Source organism: Mus musculus, chromosome 13 (genome assembly GCF_000001635.26).
Source record: "Mus musculus strain C57BL/6J chromosome 13, GRCm38.p6 C57BL/6J".
Taxonomy (NCBI): Eukaryota; Metazoa; Chordata; class Mammalia; order Rodentia; family Muridae; genus Mus; species Mus musculus.
This window is the reverse complement of record NC_000079.6, coordinates 120,276,912-120,286,977: the sequence shown is the minus strand read 5'-3', so window position 1 is coordinate 120,286,977 and position 10,066 is coordinate 120,276,912. Positions and strand designations below refer to the sequence as shown.

Below are 10,066 nucleotides of genomic sequence, written 5' to 3'. Positions count from 1 at the left end.
GTATTTGAGATCTTGGACTGCCTGAGATACCACCACAGAATGAATAGTTACATGAGAAATGAGAATTAAATGAGAGACATTCTAAGTCAGGGATGTCAAGTGCAGAAAACCATGGCTGAAGATCTGCTCATAGCAGTACTGGAGGAGGCCAGGAGCCACTGGTGCAGAATCCCAAGACAGCTTCTTCACACACAGGACCAAAAAGCCAGCTCTACTGCTCTAGGCCCAGGCACACAAGGTTATCAGCAGTGTGAATCCTGGGATGGGTCACATGAGCTTTTTGCAGTCACACTGTGGGTGGTATTCATAATCCTGAAGAGGTGGGGGAGGCAAGCAAAGGACCCTGAAACTTAGTTTTACAAATTCACAACATAGACAAAGAAGTGAAAAAGGCAAAAGTTGCTTTTGTTGGAGTTCTTCAAAAGACCCTCACTCACAAAGTCCACCGAGATTGCCATTGCTACAAACTGTAGGAAGATTTTTATTGATCCAACAAGTTGGGGACTCCCCTCTTTGCACACAGGCCAGAGGAGAGACCCAGAACAAAGAAAGAACACACATTTTATACCTTGTAAAGGGCAGATTTGAGCAACAGGGTTCTCATTGTTGTAGCAAGTAACCCTTTCAGGCATTGGTTGGTTTGCATAGTGACTACCTCTGGCCTAGTGTCTTACTTTGCTTGCCCCCATGGTGGGTTATTATGATTTGGTCAGCAAAGCAGTAGTACATTTTGAACTTATGGATCAGCTATTAATATCATACCTATTAAGTCATGACTATCAAAGTCAGGAGGATTCTAGCAACAAGGTCAGGGTGGTTTGTGGTCCTTCTCAGAATACAGTGTGGTGTGGGGTAGGGGGATTTCTCTGAGAGCTGCTATTTTTGTTATGGTAATCTCTCTGAAAACAGCTAATATTATTTTGACAGCCTCAGGCTTAATCATTTTGACAGCTAAAACTATGTTTTTACATTTCCTTAGTCAGCCAGCTTCCTTATCCGGCTCTGCACTTGGCCTGCTAGTACAGTTTGGAAAGTCCTTTTCGAAGGGAGAAGGTACTTGGTGGTCTTGAATTCATTTTTGATATTACAATTTAGACTATTATAAAACAGAAACAACACACCAAGGACGTGAGGGCAAGAAGAGAATTGTAGTGCCAGGGAAAAGTTAGTTATCTCCAAAAATAACAGACATGCACCAATATAATATAACTAATAGTAGGTTCTTTATTTCATTTGAGTTAGCTTGGTCCCCTCCAATGAACCGCTGTCATGCAGGATGGTTTTGTGGTTTCTGGGCAATGCAGGAGCCAGAGACAAGGAAGGAGTCCTGGTCAGAAGTCAAAAGTCTCCCTTGGCTGATCCACAGTACTCCTTCTGAGCTGCATCCCAGAGACTTCTTCACAACAGGGGGTGCTGCGGCACTGGCACTTGAGTTGGTGGTAACCTCAGTGCTCACACTCTGGACCCCCTTCTCTAGTAGCTATGTTTTGTCCCCCAAGCCAAGTTCAGCTGGGTTGTCAGAAGTTCAGAGCTGAAATCTGAAAGTGATTTCAAAAGTCGTAAGTGATTTTGCTCTCCGTACAGTCTCTGTGCTGACAGGATTGGCCTGTGCCAGGTGGAGGTGGCATTCTGTGATGACTCCAGTCAGGAAGGTGTGTGTCTAAACACTGACCAAAATGCCTGGTGACTGTGTGTGAGGATGTAGGAGATGCTATGCAGGATCCCTGGATTCAGTTTGTTTTCTGATCCTCTCGGCCTTCCAACATTTCAAAAATTAGATTTCATACCATTTACTGTCAGTATATAGCCTTCTTAGCCCTGCAAGTGTGCCAACACTTGCTACACCGCCCCTTCCCCCAATGAAGACAAATGGAGTGCAAACACAAATCTCCATCGCAGCTGCTTTTCTTTCTGTTCACCTGATGTTTTAGGGATGGTACAGACATCCTCAGCATGGTGCAGAGAACACAGTTGGCAGTGGAGGGAAAGAGTGAGCTTCAGAGTGAGAGCTACTAACTTCCCAGGCATTGTCTTAACAGATGAAATCCCAGGAGAAAGATCATAACAGACTCTCAGTTCCTGAGCCCTGATTTACATAGCTGCTTCCATTTATTCTCCACAACCGCAGTAAGGCCTGTCATTCAGACATGTCCATCACTCAGTCCTCCCTCCTTCCTCCCTCTCTCCCTCCTTCTCTCTCTCTTTCTCCTTCACACTCTCCCTCTATTACTTCCCTCCTCTCTGCCTTCCACCCTCCTTCCCTTCTTTCTTTTATTTGTGCCTCTCACTACATAAGGCTGTCTGTCCTAGAATTCCCTGTGTTAATCAGGCTGCCCTAAACTGTCAGGGATCCACCTGCCTGAGTGAACATGCCTACCTCAGATCCATTTACTACTGAAAGGCTAGACTTCTGGAAGACCAACAGCTGAACTAAGGTCTGATAAAATGTTAAGCTCTTCCAAGACTGGAAGCAAGACACCCTCTCAAGTTGGCTGAGTTTTCTCTTTCAGGACCAGCACTGCCCTGACCTTCTGACTTAGCGAGTCCTGTTTCTAGAGGTGAGTTCATATATGATGTAGAAATTTATTCTGGAAATTGCTGAAAATAGAAAGATTCTCCTGTGCAGACGTGCTGGCACAGGCCTCTAATCCCTATAATAGAGAAGCAAGGCAAAGTGAATCAGAGTTCAGGGCTAGCCTAGTCTACACATAAGGTAAAAGAGTAAAATGGAAATTGCAGGTGTCTCTGAGATCAATTTGGAAGAGAAGCATCTGTGTAGATCAGTTATCATCCATCACCCTTCAGCAAAATGGTTTCCCAAAGTGCTCAAGTTTGCTCCCTGTGTGCTTATCTTATGGCCCAGCACAAAGGAGAACAAGGAGGCCTAATGTCCCCTAAGGACTTCCTTTAAAACAAGCCACCAGTTATCCTGTAAGCAACAGTCGGAAAAATAGAATATCCCCATCTGTGTCCACTCCACCCTTTATGTTTTCCCTTAGGCCACTATAAGAAGAACACAAATTTTCAGCTTTTTAACAATTTTATTAAGAATGCTGTAAACAAATAAACAAACAAACACAAACTAGATGGCTGCAAAGACACAACTGCCTTTGTGTGCCTTTGCTGTAACAGCAGAAGCTGACAGAAGATCCCATAATTGCTAGTCTTAGCAGGCATCAGGGTTCATGGGCTCCAAACACAGTTCTTAGTGCCTTTCTCACTTCTTCTTCTGGCCAAAAGCCCTTTGAAGCCATGCCCAGCAGCCTAGGTGCCTGGGAATTTTCAAAACAGGATCCTGGTAAAGGCAGTCTCCACCTTCACAGGTCACAAGATCCAGGCCTTTCTCCCTCAGCAAGCTTGGGGAGGGTTGGTCTGGCTCCTCTGTATCTTTGTCTTTGTAGTTTTTCACATCTCCTGGGGACACTTGTGGATTCCTCTGACTCTCACTCTGGAAGACCTCTGTGCCCTTCTTCATGGCAGAATTCAATCTGCGGTAGGATCTCAGGTAGTCCACACTCTCAAATACACAAAGGAGTATAGATCCCATTCGGCAATCCAGCCATCCTCAGAGCAGTGACTTTGTTCTTTGCCTAAACAAAGTGTCTCAGACTTGGAACACCTTGTACTCTGGGCTGGCAAGACCTGTGCACTGGGCAGTGCATGTTCTTCAGTATCTGATGTATCCTTGACAAAACCGGAAAAGGACTGCATCATCTTCTTGGCTTTATCCATGGATCCCTGAGGGTAAGTCCTCCACCTTCTGATTCAGAGAAGAGTCCAGTTAATTAATTGTGCTCTATATTTCTTGATCATTCCCAACCATTACACTGTGGGAAGCTGTGTTTTAAACCTACAATCCTAGAATCTATTTGCATTGCCTAAGGAGACAAGATTCTGCCCAATCTGGTGGCAAAATCCTTTCATCCCAGAACCTTAGGGAAAGAGCAGATCCTACACAGAAGCAGGTAGATCTCTGATCTCAAGGCCAGCCTGGTTGTCAGACCTAGTTTCAGATCAGCTAGTGCTACACAGGAAAACCTAGGCTCAAAAATCAAAACCAGTAAACAAAAAGGAGTGAAACTTCTCAAAGTAAGATGTTATCACTCTGGATGCAAATGTTCACAGTTAAACATCATAGGAGGCTAACTAGACAGGCAAAGGGGAAAGTGCTAATGGACCATCAAATCTACTTGGGGTGCCTGGTGTAGAGATTAAAATATTAAATATAATGATACCTCACTCTCTCTTTCCTGGAAAGGGATTTATTAGAATGACTTACAGTCTGGAGTTGAACTTATTCCACAACAGCTGGAGAGGAAGTAAAGTCCAAGATTCCAGAAGTTCTCAGTTCCTGAGGATGGATGGTTCAGCTGGTCTTCAATAGAAGATGGAATCACATGCAAGGGGGCTCTAGTGCCAGCGAAGTAATAGACTTGTTAGCTATGAGAGAGCAAGCAGGCAAAGTGAAAACTTTCTTCCTCCGTGTTCTTATATAGGCCTCCAGCTGAAGGTGTGGCCAGAATTAAAGGTGTGTGTTCCAGCCTCAACGTCTGGATTAAAGCTCAGTGTCTTATGCTAAGTGTGGTAGCTCACGCCTTTAATCCAAGCACTATGGAATTGAATCAAGGAAGTAGATCTCTGTGAGTAGTCTCCTCTACAAAGTGAGTTACAAGACTACCAGGGGTATTAATGACAAACCCTAGCTTATCACAACAATCATATTAACAAAAAAGTGTGTCTTTCTTGCTTCAGATCCTAATTGGAGGCCTTGTCTTTCAAGCTCAAAAAGATCTGCATTAAAAGCAAGTCTTCCTACCTCACAGGTATGGATTACTTTCTATAAATTAAGCAAGCATTACTTACAGATGTATCCTCCCATTTTGGATTTTGCTTAATTGCAGAGATAACCAAGTTGATAACAAACAATAGCCACCACAGAGAGTGTTTCTCTTTGTAACACTGGGTCTTATGAAAATCACTTTGTAGACCAAGCTGGATACCAAGTCAAGTCTCCCTGCCTTGTCTCCTTTGTGCTGAGATTAAAGGCATGAGTCACCAGGTCCTGCTTGGAAATCCTGTTAATAGTCCTTAGGTCAGCTGGAGTCCTGAGCAGATGCTAATCCTGTATTCCCACCAGAGAACTGGTTAGGGGAAACAGCTAAGTGGAGAGATAAAGCTTCAGGACAGGGAATCTCCTCTCCACCCACCCACTCCCCCAGCCCTGTTTTTGATGCATGTGTTTGAGATGAATGCACATAACATTTCCATCCTCTAGTCTTTGTGTCTGGACAGAAGGCAGGCATGGATCTGCTGGAGTAGCTGGGCTCCAGGCTGCCCTGCACTGGATTCATATTTGCAGGGAACCAGGCAGCAAGATTGGAAATCTGTTTTTAAGGGACTGTCAAAATAATTTGGTATCTGTATTAGTCAGGGTTCTCTAGAGTCACAGAACTTATGGACAGTCTCTAGATAGTAAAGGAATTTATTGATGACTTACAGTCGGCAGCCCAATTCCCAACAATTCTTCAGTCACAGCTGTGAATGGAAGTCCAAGGATCTAGCAGTTACTCAGTCTCATGCAGCAAGCAGGCGAAGGAGCAAGAGCAAGAGCTAGACTCCCTTCTTCAAATGTCCTTATATTGTCTCCAGCAGAAGGTGGAGCCCAGATTAAAGGTGTGTTCCACCACACCTTTAATCCCAGATGAAAGGCGTAGCCCAGATTAAAGGTGTGTTCCTTAAACTGGGAGATTCAATCTTCTGGAATCCATAGCCACTATGGATCAAGATCTTCAAACCAAGATCCAGATAAGGATCTCCAAGCCTCCAGATAAGGGTCACTGGTGAGCCTTCCAATTCCGGATTGTAGTTCATTCCAAATATTGTCAAGTTGACAACCAGGAATAGCCACTACAGTATCAAAGTTGAATGGGGATTATTTTGAAACTCATAGCTCAGCACTTTCTCATATAAGCTTGATTGGATTCTGGGCATTGTAATATTTTGAAGTGTATATTTAAACAAGTAGAAGCCTCTTCAATTCAGTTCCCCTGGACCTGGACTAGATAATAAGCACATATGGAGGATTTTTCCCTGTGTTCACTCCTCTCCCTATGTATTTGAGATCGTGGACTTCCTGAGATACCCCCGCAGATTCATAACATGAGAAAAGAGAATTAAAGGAGAGACCTTCTAAGTCAGGGATGTTGTCTTACTCAGGGTTTCTATTCCTGCACAAACATCATGACTAAGAAGCAAGTTGGGGAGGAAAGGGTTTATTCAGCTTACACTTCCATACTGCCTTTCATCACCAAAGGAAGTCAGGACTGGAACTCAAGCAGGTCAGAAAGCAGGAGCTGATGCAGAAGCCATGGAGGGATGTTCTTTACTGGCTTGCTTGCTCTGGCTTGCTCAGCCTGCTCTTTTATAGAACCCAAGACTACCAGCCCAAAGATGGTCCCACCCACAAGGGGTCTTTCCCTCTTGATCATTAATTGAGAAAATGCCTTACAGTTGGATCTCATGGAGGCATTTCCTCAACTGAAGCTCCTTTCTTTGTGATAACTCCAGCTATGTTATGTTGACAGAAAACTAACCAGTACAGATGTCAAGGGCAGAAAGCCATGGCACAAAATCTGCTCATGTTAGTACTGGACGAGGCCAGGAGACACTGGTGCAGAATCCCAGGACAGCTTCTTCACACACAAGACCAAAAAGCCAGCACTACTGCTCTAGGCCCAGGTACACAAGGACATCAGCAGTGTGTATTCTGGGATGGCTCACATGAACTTTCTGCAGTCACACTGTGGGTGGAATTTGCAATCCAGAAAGAGGTGGGGGAAGCAAGCAAAGGACCCTGAAATCTGGTGTTTATAAATCCACAACATAGACAAAGAAGTGAAAACACACCAAGGAGGTGAGGGTTAAGAAGAGAATTGTAGTGCCAGGGAAATGTTAGTTATCTCCAAAAATAACAGACATGCACCAATATAATGTAACTAATAGTAGGTTTTTAATTTCATTTTAGTTAGCTTGGTCCCCTCCAATGAACCGCTGTCATACAGGATGGGTTTTGGTGGTTGCAGGGCAATGCAGGAGCCAGAGCCAAGGAAGGAGTCCTGGCAAGAAGCCAATAGTCTCCATTGGCAGATCCACAGTTCTTCAGAGGTGCAGCCCAGAGACTTCTTCACAACAGGGGTCGCTGTGGCGCTGGCACTCCAGCTGGTGGCAACCTTGGTGCTCACACTCTGGACACCCTTCTCTAGTAGCTATAACTTGTATCCCTTGTTCCACAGGGCTGCCAGCAGTCCAGAGCTGAAATCCGAAGGTGAGTTCAAAGGTCGTTCATGATTTTGTTTCTCTGTACATTCGCTGTGCTAACAGGATTTGACTCTGTCAAGCAGGGGCAGGTGGGATTCTATGCAGACTCCAGCTCCGGAAGGTGTGCACTTAAATGCTGACCAAAATGCCTGGAGCATGTGTGCGAGGATGTAGAAGATGCTATTGAGGTTCCACGGATTTGGTTTGTTTTCTGGTCCTCTCGGCCTCCCCGCGTTTCAAAACTTAGATTACATACCATCTTCTTAGCCCACCAAGTGTGCCAAGACTTGCAGCACCGCCCCCCTCCCCTGAAGAAGACAAACGGAGTGCAAGCACAACTCTCCATCGCAGCTGCTTTCCTTTTTGTTTGCCTAAAGCCTTTCAATCTCAGGTTGTCCTGTCCATCTCACTGTAGTTTCCCTGGATGCCTCGTGGCCATGGCCCAAGAGTACACTTGTCCAACAGGAAAAACACTGGACCACCCGGTTGACTCTCTCGCACACCCCGAGTTTAGGCGAGTCGTGCAATCCTGAGCAAGTTCATAGTTTGTTCCCCCCTGTCCACACTTGTAGAGCCCACAGCTAGATCAGGGACCAATGAAGGAGCCAGAGGCCCCAAAGCTTCCTAGATCCCCAGCTCTGCCTTGGACCTCTAGGCAAGTGCCACTTCTTCACAGCAGGGGTCACTGTGGGGCTGCACCCCCCCAACCCCCTTTAAAGTAATGCCACTCAATGGTAAATGCCAACCCTGTGGATCCTCAGGGAGCAAATACTGCGACTTTCCCACAGAGCCAAGTTCTTCTTGGCTGTCAGCATGCTCGGGCTGAAATCCAATGGTCATTTCAAACCGCGTATGTGATTTTGTTTCTTGGTGCTTTCCTTCTGTCCATCGGATCAGATTCTGCCAGGCAGGATGCAGTGGGATTTGATTGGAACCCAGGGTGCGCTCTTAAATGCTGACAGAAATGTTTGGTGCCAAGGTATGAGTCTGCAGGAGACAAGATGCAGACCCGCGGTTTTCAACTGTCTCGCGTCCTCTCTGCTCTTCCTCATTTCTAAAGGCTGAAAATCTGTCCAATTTCTTTCCATTATTGAATCTTGGCGAAGCTGTCGTTGGTAAACTCGCTTTCTGCCCTACAAGTGTAACAAGGCATCCACTCTATCCCACTGCAGCCCACCTCTGGAGGTCTACAAAATTGCTGTCTGCTGGAATCTCTGTTGAAGCTGCGTTGCTTTTGTTGTGAAGAGCTTTTTCCAGGACAGCATTGCCCAGGACGCTTAAGCTGTATTTCTCTGAGCTGTCTTTCTCCTGCATGCCTTCCTTTCTGCAGTCCCTCCATGGCTATGGCCCTGGAGTACATTTGCCCAGTGTGTAAGACGCCAGAAGAGGCTAACTGACGGCTTCTCACTCGCACACCGAAGGTTTGAAGCCAGCTTGTGATCCTTGACAAGTCCATAGTTAGAAACCTGTTTGCTTGTCTACTCTGGTGGATCCCACAAAGGCATCCTGGCTAATGAATGAGTCAGGCCAGAAGGTTAAAGAGTTCTCAATTCCAAGTTGCAAGCCTGTGACTTCTTCACAGTAGAGGGCGCTCAGGTGCCAGCAGTGTGCTTTGGGCCAGTTTCAGATGGCCAGAGTCCTTTCTGACTATCCCTATTTGCAAGTGCTTGCTACTTGCTGCTGCCAAGCCAAATTCCACTCTGATGTCAACAAGCTTGGGCTGAAATCTGACAATGATTTCTAACCGGGTATGTGATTTTGTTTCTTGGTGCTTTCATTTTGCAGACAGGATGAGACTCTGCCAGGCAGGCTGAAGTGGAATTCTGTCTGAACCCAGGATCCAGATGTTTATGCCTCAATGCTGACCTTCAAGGCATGGTCCCGGGTGCTAAAACCATGCCAGGATGGCTGACATCTCTCCACACACACTTTGTAATGAAGCCTCTGGGTTATTTTCCTGGAGGTCACTTGGTTTGGCAACAAGAAAGCTACGATGGTGGCCTAATGGCTTTTCACTAGGACTGTCAGTGTTTTACCTCAGCCTTGTGGTCCTGGATAAATCCATGGTTACTGTACCCTCAGACTTTTCCATATCAATAGGAGAGCGACTTCTGCAGCAGTGGGCACTGTGTCTCCAGAAATGCCCCTCTCCCACATTACTAATTTCCAGTGCCTGAACTTTGGGTTGTCTGATCCTGGATCAGTAGTGACTGCCACTTGTAAGCCAAGCCAAGTTCCCCTGTGCTATGAGCCAGCAGAGGCTGAATCCGACCTTGATTGATAACAGCATAGTTGATTTTGTTTCCAGGTGCTTTCATTTTCAGATGGAGCCAGACGTTGCCAGGGAGGCTGTAGTGGGATCCATTGCAAACCCAGGGACCAGAAGGGGAGGAGGATACCCTGGATGAAACCCATGACGCCTATGTGCCAGTGTGCAGGAAATGTGATCCAGACCCAATTTCATTTTCTTTTCATGTCTTCTATGCTCGCCATAGTTTCTAAATGCTGAAAAACAGTCTGAGTTCTAAGGATTATAGATTGCAAGCCCATCATCGCCTTAGACAAAAGCAGGTTTTCAGTCTGGCAAGTTACCCAAGGCATCTGAACCAGGCCCTCCTTGTAAAACTAATGTCAGTCACAGCTGTGTTCAATTCTTATATGAGAAAATTTTCTTTCTTTTTGAAAAGTCTGTCTTTCACCTAGAGTCTTCGCACTATGTTGCCAGTTTTTGCATGATCCAGAACTTTTC

The 10,066-nt window shown here is 45.6% G+C and overlaps 1 long non-coding RNA gene across 1 annotated transcript; it reads left to right on the top strand.

Moving 5' to 3' along the window:
* Positions 1-4,777: 4,777 nt before the first annotated feature.
* Gm39470 lies at positions 4,778-9,700 on the top strand. Its single transcript, XR_874010.1, has 3 exons — positions 4,778-4,823; positions 7,293-7,324; positions 9,103-9,700. It is a non-coding gene; the product is annotated as a predicted gene, 39470 (long non-coding RNA).
* Positions 9,701-10,066: the final 366 nt, after the last annotated feature.